Here is a 7,878-nt window from a genome sequence, read left to right as displayed (position 1 = left end):
TCTCTCTCTCTCTCTCTCTCTCTCTCTCTCTCTCTCTCTCTCTCTCTGTCTCTCTCTCTGTCTCTCTCTCTGTATCTCTCTCTCTGTCTCTGTCTCTCTCTCCACTCCCCCTTGCATCCCTTGCCCCCATCCCTCAATTCACTGGACCAATAGGAGACAATGAATACATTTTCAAACAGAGACTTCCAGGGCAGACAAGCATGGACAAATGTGAATATGGAAAGATGGCTAGGAAGGAAACAACTTCAAAGTGCATGACCTCTTGTACCTGAGAAGAACACTGGCTATGGATTCAGGAAAGGACGTCATTGCCCATGTGGGTTGCTACACATGTACCTCACCACTATGGTACTCTAAAATAAGAGCTGCCTCCAACATGGACCTTGTGTACTTCTGGGAAAATACGCCCCAGACTCTGAGAGCAGGATATTTTGTATCAGCTCTTCTTACTGTTCCCACCTTGGCAAATTCCTCGACTCATTGAAGTCTTGCTACTTGTCAGTGTGAAACGCACTAATGGGAACTTGTGAATTAATTATCATAGAATTCAGGTTTTATTCTATTTCAGTTGTCTATTGGAAAAAAACCGTATTTCAGTGCTTCGGTAGATCTGTGGTTTCATTAATGTGGCTACTCCTTTCACTGGTATAGATCGCAATTCATGCATATCTTCTTATGGCATGTGACCCTTAAACATGCCCTTCCACAAATACTTCACAGAAGATTGTTGTTTGTTGTTGTTCATCCTTCATTCCTGAAGAGCACCAGTGACATCAGGAGGGTTTTATCTTCACTTGCAAGTGAATTAGATTCAAGTGAGGCAGGGCTCTGCAAAGTCATCAGCCTCACTCTCTCCTCCAGAGTCATTCAGAGGCCAGTAGCAAGACATAGGTCAGGATGGCTGTCAATGGCCCCGGATGCACCCAACAGGCTGGATACCTTCTTTTAGTTCTCTTAAAATTGCATTGATACCAGTTGAGTACTTGGCTTTTCATAGGTTATCTCCACTCCTATTACCTGACTGGCCCACCTCTTTTTTCCAGTCAAACATCTTCCTGGTAATTCCTTCAGTTGTTTCTTTCATATCTGACTCTTTATGACACAGTTTGGAGTTTTCTTGGCAAAGATCCTGGAATGGTTTACCATTTCCTTTTCCAACTCAATTTACAGATTAGGAAACTGAGGCAAAAAGGGTTGTGACCAGCGTCACATAGCTAGTAAGTGTCTGATCCCAGATTTGAACTAAGATGAGTTTTCCTGACTCCAGGCCTGGAACTCTAAGCACTGCACCATCTAGCCGCCCCTGTTTTATATTACTTCTGTGTAATTCTTCACTGTTAGTAATGTGTAGCCTACTTACAATCACCATTTACCTCTCCATTGCTGCACGGTTGAGTTAATATTCAACTTTAACTCTTTAGTGACTGTGATATTCCACAATCTAGAGCTATACAGCATAACCTGAAGAATTGAAATATTCAAAAGATGAACCTTAGATCCAGAAGCTTAGGGGACATTAAACTTAACTGCATATTTCATTACTGCAGGCTATAGCAATCTCATGGAGAAGGGGAAAACAATACCTCAAACCCCTTCTCCTCAGTCTGCTATTTGAATTGTTTCCTTATTAATTTTCTTTTACATGGGGTTTATATGCATTCTATGAGGAATAATAGGAAATTGCCTCATAAATTCCCACAAATACAGAAACCTCATTAAATAATCAATTATCTCTGATCCCAAATCCCAGTTTATCAAAGAGTGGAGAAAGCTGTCTTCCCTTATCTTAACCTTGATCATCTCACTCAGAATCAAACCCCAGTCTCATAGGCTTAGACAAACATCATTATCTTTATGGAAGGAGGAAATATTTCTGTGGTAGGTGGAGTTATAAAGCACATGCACTAGTACTTTGGCATCTATGGTACAGCCCTGCTTGCCCTGTGCCAGTTCCAGATCTACTGGGCATATTTCAAAACTATACAAGTGAAAGATATGACAGCAGGGATAACCCCCCTCTGATTATTGATATCAAATGAGATGTAAAAGGAACAGACACACATCAAAGCTTTTTGCCACTGTCATGGAAGGTATCCAGTGCAGAGCCCAAATGGAATAAGGATTCCCTATAGATGGTAAGGTTTCCCCAGTAATCCTGTTTGTGGATGACATAGTGGTAATTGTACCAGGCCTGAAAACATTACAAAGATTCCAATTTGAAAAACTGGTTATTGGCATAGTGGATAAATATATAGATTAATGCTAATTAGCCATGAATTTGCATGTACATGTGCACACACATGTGTATACATACATATGTGTTTATGGGTGTGTTTGTGTGTGTGCACATATAGTTTCCCAAGAGCCTAAATTGAGTAGCCCATGTTAGGAAAAGAAACATTACATTCTAAAGGACAAGTGAACAGTTAACATTTAAATAGCTCAAGGCCACATAAGTGCTTCCACCCACTGGAATAAATTTAAATTCTGAGCCCCCAAGCAAAAATGTCAGTAAGTAAAGGAAGAAGCAATGAGAGGGACTACTATTCTTGACTTCAGATCAACAAGGAAGAGCTGTTTGGCAATGTGGGAGTGATATGGGAACCTTGGAAGAAATTGACCATGCCATCTGGGAGTTCAAAATAGCAAGGGAAGGGAACATTGGGCATAATCATACATGTAGCTCAAACTTTAGAAAAGCTGACTTCAAAAAGTTCAGGGAAAGGTTCTCCAGCCAAAAGTGACTCAAATGTGAGAGGTTCAAAGAGAACCAGTTTCCTCACCTACCCCTCAAAAAGCAACAAATAGAAAGACCAAAGAGAAGAAAAATAGCTAAGAAACCACACATGAAAATACAAACCAACCAAAATAGAAAATGAGCAAAGTGAAGAACAGTGCCAATGAAACAAAAAATAATATACCACAGAGCAACTGAATCATCTAAAATACGAGATGCAACTCAGATGGAAAAAGAAACAAGACAAAATATCACAAAGGAAATCTTCAAATAAATAAATAGCATATTAATGAAATTAAACAAGAATGAACTTTGATACTTCAAAGTTAGAGGTATTCAATAAATTAAGTAAGAACACTGATAAGAGAAGTGCAGGACTTGTAGAATCTTTTCAATTTAAATCATGGGAAGAATTAAAGCTAAAATTAATAAAAGGTTATTTAAAATATTGGGAGAAAATACTTTTTTAATGACCAATATGGGGGATATAATAGGATAAGGACCAGATCTGTGATTCATTGATATAGGGAAGTCCTAGATGAAGAAATTTCCCCCATTAAAGCAGATGGGCAACTACTCTTAACTTATAGGCTTAGAGCTACCTAAAGTGTAGGGACATTGAATGACTTGCTCAGGGTCATACCAACTGTATGTGAGACAGATATTTGACTTGAACCTAGGTTTTCCTGGCTTCAAAGCCAGTTTCAAGGGCAATTTTCTATCCACTGTGTTGTCACTCAGTATACCATGAATATAACAGGAAATATTTTAAAATCAATAGAAGCTATCAATACTAGAAGAGGAAAAGGAAATAATGGATATGGAAGATAAATGAGGGAAAAAGGTTCAGAAAATGATTGAAATATTAAAAGAATCAGAGAAAATGAAAATGGACATGGAGGATAAATCAAGGCATAACTATCTCAGGATTATTCATATCATAGAAAAAAAGGTGAAAAAACAAAATAACCTGAATCCCATGTTCCTGGAAATTTTCAAAGAAAATTTCCTATAACTAACACTTTACAAACAGAAAAAAAGTCCATTAAGCTGCATGCCTCTTAGTTTTATATATATTTATTCTAATTTCCATAATTACTCTTCAACTTCCTTGAGAAATCTACTATGATCCTGATTGATGTACTTTGTAATATAATTTTTATCTTTTCTTAATGAAGCTTGAAAATAGGATTCAGAGGGGGGCGGAGCCAAGATGGCGGAGTAGAAGCACGAACTTCCTGCGGCTCCGGCTTCCACCCTCCCCAATCCATGTAAAAAGGGGACTCTAAACAAACTTTGGAGCTGCAGAACCCACAAAATGACACAGAGAAGATAACCTCCCGCTGAGGACAGCCCGGCAGGCCGGCAGGAATCCGCCAGCGCAGCGCTCTGGGAGCCGAGCCCAGCACCACACAGAGGCTTTAGCCCCAGGGCGGGCCTGACCAGCCACCAGCCAGAAGGACTCCAGATCAGCAGCAGCTGTGGCCTTTTCCAGATTTATCAATACATAGATGCGAAGGACAAGGTGAGAGGCCAGTGCAGTCTGGACTTTGGGACCCAGGAAGTGGGAGTGCGTGGCTTTTACCCCCGGAGCGAGAAACCGCTGAGATGCCAGCATAGCCTGCCAGCGCCACTTGGCGGCTTCAGCTCCTGGCCTGCAGAGTGGAGGGGGACCAAGCACCAGTCTGAGGGGTCATCGCTCTTGCTTTAACCTGCTTGGATCTGGATTGCAGTCTAGGGTGGAGGTCCTGGGGTGTGTGAGCAGCTTGTCAGAGCTTGCGGAGACCTCAGAGAGGGCACCCATCTAATACTTCCGGTAGCTGAGAAAACCCCAGCGTTTGGGACGAAAATTCCCCTGTCTGGTGGCAGAGTCCTACTGTGGCAAAAAGCCCAAAAGTCAAATCATTGAGTGGCAAAATGAGCAGGCAAAGGAAACAAAGCAGACAGAAGATTCCAACATTACACTCCTATTTTGGGGGTAAGAAGAAGCAAGGCATGGAACAGGAGGAAAACGGTGAAGTCAGAACTCCTGCACCAAAAGCTTCAAAGGAAAATACGAGCTGGTTACAGGCCATAGAGGACCTTAAGAAGCAGATAAGAGAAGTGGAGGAAAAATTGGGAAGAGAAATGAGAACAATGCAAGAAAATTATGAAATGAGAGTCAACAGCCTGACTGAAGAAAATAATACCTTAAAAAACAGACTGACTCAAATGGCAAAGGAGGCTCAAAAAGGCAATGAGGAGAAGAATGCCTTAAAAAGTCGAATTTGCCAGATGGAAAAAGAATCTCAAAAGCTCACTGAGAAGAATCATTGCTTCAGAATTAGATTGGAGCAAATGGAAGCTAATGACTTTATGAGAAATCAAGATGCTGTTAAACAGATCCAAACAAATGAAAGAATAGAAGGCAATGTGAAATATCTCGTGGGAAAAACCACTGACCTGGAAAATAGATCCAGGAGAGATAATTTAAAAATTATTGGACTGCCTGAGAGCCATGACCAAAGTAAGAGCCTGGAAAGCATCCTCCAGGAAGTTCTCAAAGAAAACTGCCCTGATGTTTTAGAACGAGAGGGCAAAATAGAGGTTGAAAGAATCCACCGATCACCTCCTGAAAAAGATCCCAAAAAGAAAACTCCTAGGAATATTATAGCCAGGTTCCGGAATTCCCAGATTAAGGAGAGAATATTACAAGCAGCCAGGAAGAAACAATTTGAATATTGTGGAAACACAATCAGGATAACCCAGGATCTGGCAGCTTCTACACTGAGGGATTGAAGGGCCTGGAATGTGATATTCCGGAGGTCAAGGGAGCTGGGATTAAAACCAAGAGTCACCTACCCAGCAAAACTGAGTATCATGTTTCAGGGGAAAATATGGTCATTCCGTGGAATACAGGACTTTCAAGCATTCTTGCTGAAAAAACCAGAGTTGAATAGAAAATTTGACATTCAGATACAAGAAGCAAGAGAAGCATGAGAAGGTAAAGAGGGAAAAGAAATCATAAGGAACTTATCAAAGTTGAACTATTTTTTTTTTAAACAATCGGGGTTGAGTGGCTTGTTCGGGGTTGCATGGCCAGTTGTTGTTTCTGGATGTGGTGCTGGGTGTCTGGGCCCGGATTTGATCCGGGTTGTCCCGGCACTGGAGCCGGTGCTCTTGCTCGCTGAGCCACCTGGCCAAAGTTGAACTATTAACACTCCTACATGGAAAAACAATAATTGTAACCTATGAAACTTTTCTCAGTAGTTGAAGGGATTAGAAATATATATGTCTTTATATGAGGGTATGTGGGCATATGAATACATATGTGAATGTGTGTATATACGTTTACAGGTATACATAGATAGAGGGCATGGGACCAATTTAACAGGAAGGGATGATACTTAAAAGGTGAAATTAAGAGGTGAGAGGAATATAATGAGAGGAGATGGGGAGAGACAGAGCAGGGCAAACTATCTCATACAGAAGAGGCAAGGGAAAATGGTTACAATGGAGGGGAAGAATAGGAAGGCAAAAAGGAATAGGTCAACCTTATTCCTATTGAATCTGGCTTGAGAAGGGAGGGAAATACACACTAAATGGGGGATCTCACCCTCCAGGAGAATAGGGGGGGAAGGGGATGTGAGGGGGGATGATGGAAGGGAGGGCAGGCTGGGGGGAAGGGAAGTTGGAAGCACCCACTTTTGAAAAGGGACAGGATCAAAGTAGAGAATAGAACAAGTGTGAGGTGGGATAGGAGGGAGGGAAATATAGTCAGTCTTTTACAATACATCTACTATGTTATTGTTTTGCATTAGCCACACATGTACAACCTATACTGAACTGCTTGTCCTCCCAGTGGGGGTGGGTGGCAGGGGGGGAAGGGAATGAATCTGGAATTGAAAGTTTTAAAATCAAATATTCAAATATATATATATATATATATATATATATATATATATATATATATGTGTGTGTGTGTGTGTGTGTGTGTGTGTATATATATACTATTATTAATACCATCTTACATGTAATTAAGAAAAAAAGATATACAGGCACTGAGGCATAGAGATCCACTGGAAAAGTTGAAACGGGTATGGGAGAAAATATGGGAGAGAGCAGATTGGAGGTGGGGATATCCTGTGGGACTGCTGTTTTGGGGAGATGGGTGGGGGAAAAATGGGGAGAAAATTTGTAACTCAAAATCTGACGGAAACAAATGATGTAAATCAGCAGTTAATAAAGCATTTAAATTATTTTTTAAAATAATAATAAAAAATAAAAAAAAGAAAGAAAATAGGATACAGAAAAATGTCTAAAAATTATACACAAATTGGGATTTTTCATGAAGGCATGGGTATAAAGACAAGAAAATAATCAATATACTAAACCATTCCAACAATGAAAAAATTAGACTACTTGTTTATATTATTAGATTCAGAGAAAGTCTTGTACAAAATGCATCAATAGAAAAAATATTTAAGTAAATATTATATGCAATGGCAAAACACTAGAAGAAATTTCACTAACAATAGGTGTAAATCAAGGTTGTCTACACATTCCTATTCCACATTGCTGACGATAAGAAACATGAATGAATAAAAGCAAGTAAAACATAAAAAAAATAAGTATTAGCTATAAAGTTAAATTCTCTCTTACAATGGTACAATTCCATGTCTAAAAAAAAACCCAATAAAATTTTTTTAAAAAGCTCAGTTAAGGTAAAAAAAGGGAAACTAAAAGAGAAATAGCCATTACAATAATGATAAAACAACATTCAATATTTGGGTATAATCAAGATGTATAAGACAAATACACACAGTTCTCACTTTACATAAGCAGACCATTCTGCAGTCTTCTACATAAATCAATTTTTACATAATGCAAATTTGCTAGCCAAAATGAGGAAGGGAGGGAGGAAGGCAGGATGGGGGCATATGCTAGTAAAGGGGACCAGCATAAGGTTCAAGGACACCTAGAGGCTAGAACCAGGGAAGCAGCAAGCAGGAGGAGGAACAGGAGGCTTTGGGGCTGGTTGGATGGTGGCCTGACCAAAAAATAAAGGAAGAATGTATGGGGGTAAGCAGATGGGGTAGACACATGGGACACAGGGAAAAAGGCAGGTGGGGTGGGAAGCTGTTGAGTACTAAGGTGAGGGG

This window comes from Petaurus breviceps, unplaced genomic scaffold (assembly GCF_028583685.1).
Source record: "Petaurus breviceps papuanus isolate PSGF00001 unplaced genomic scaffold, PetGlider_PUasm1.0 90734, whole genome shotgun sequence".
NCBI classification, from domain to species: Eukaryota; Metazoa; Chordata; class Mammalia; order Diprotodontia; family Petauridae; genus Petaurus; species Petaurus breviceps.
The sequence above is the reverse complement of the archived record's forward strand: the minus strand, read 5'-3'. Positions refer to the sequence as shown.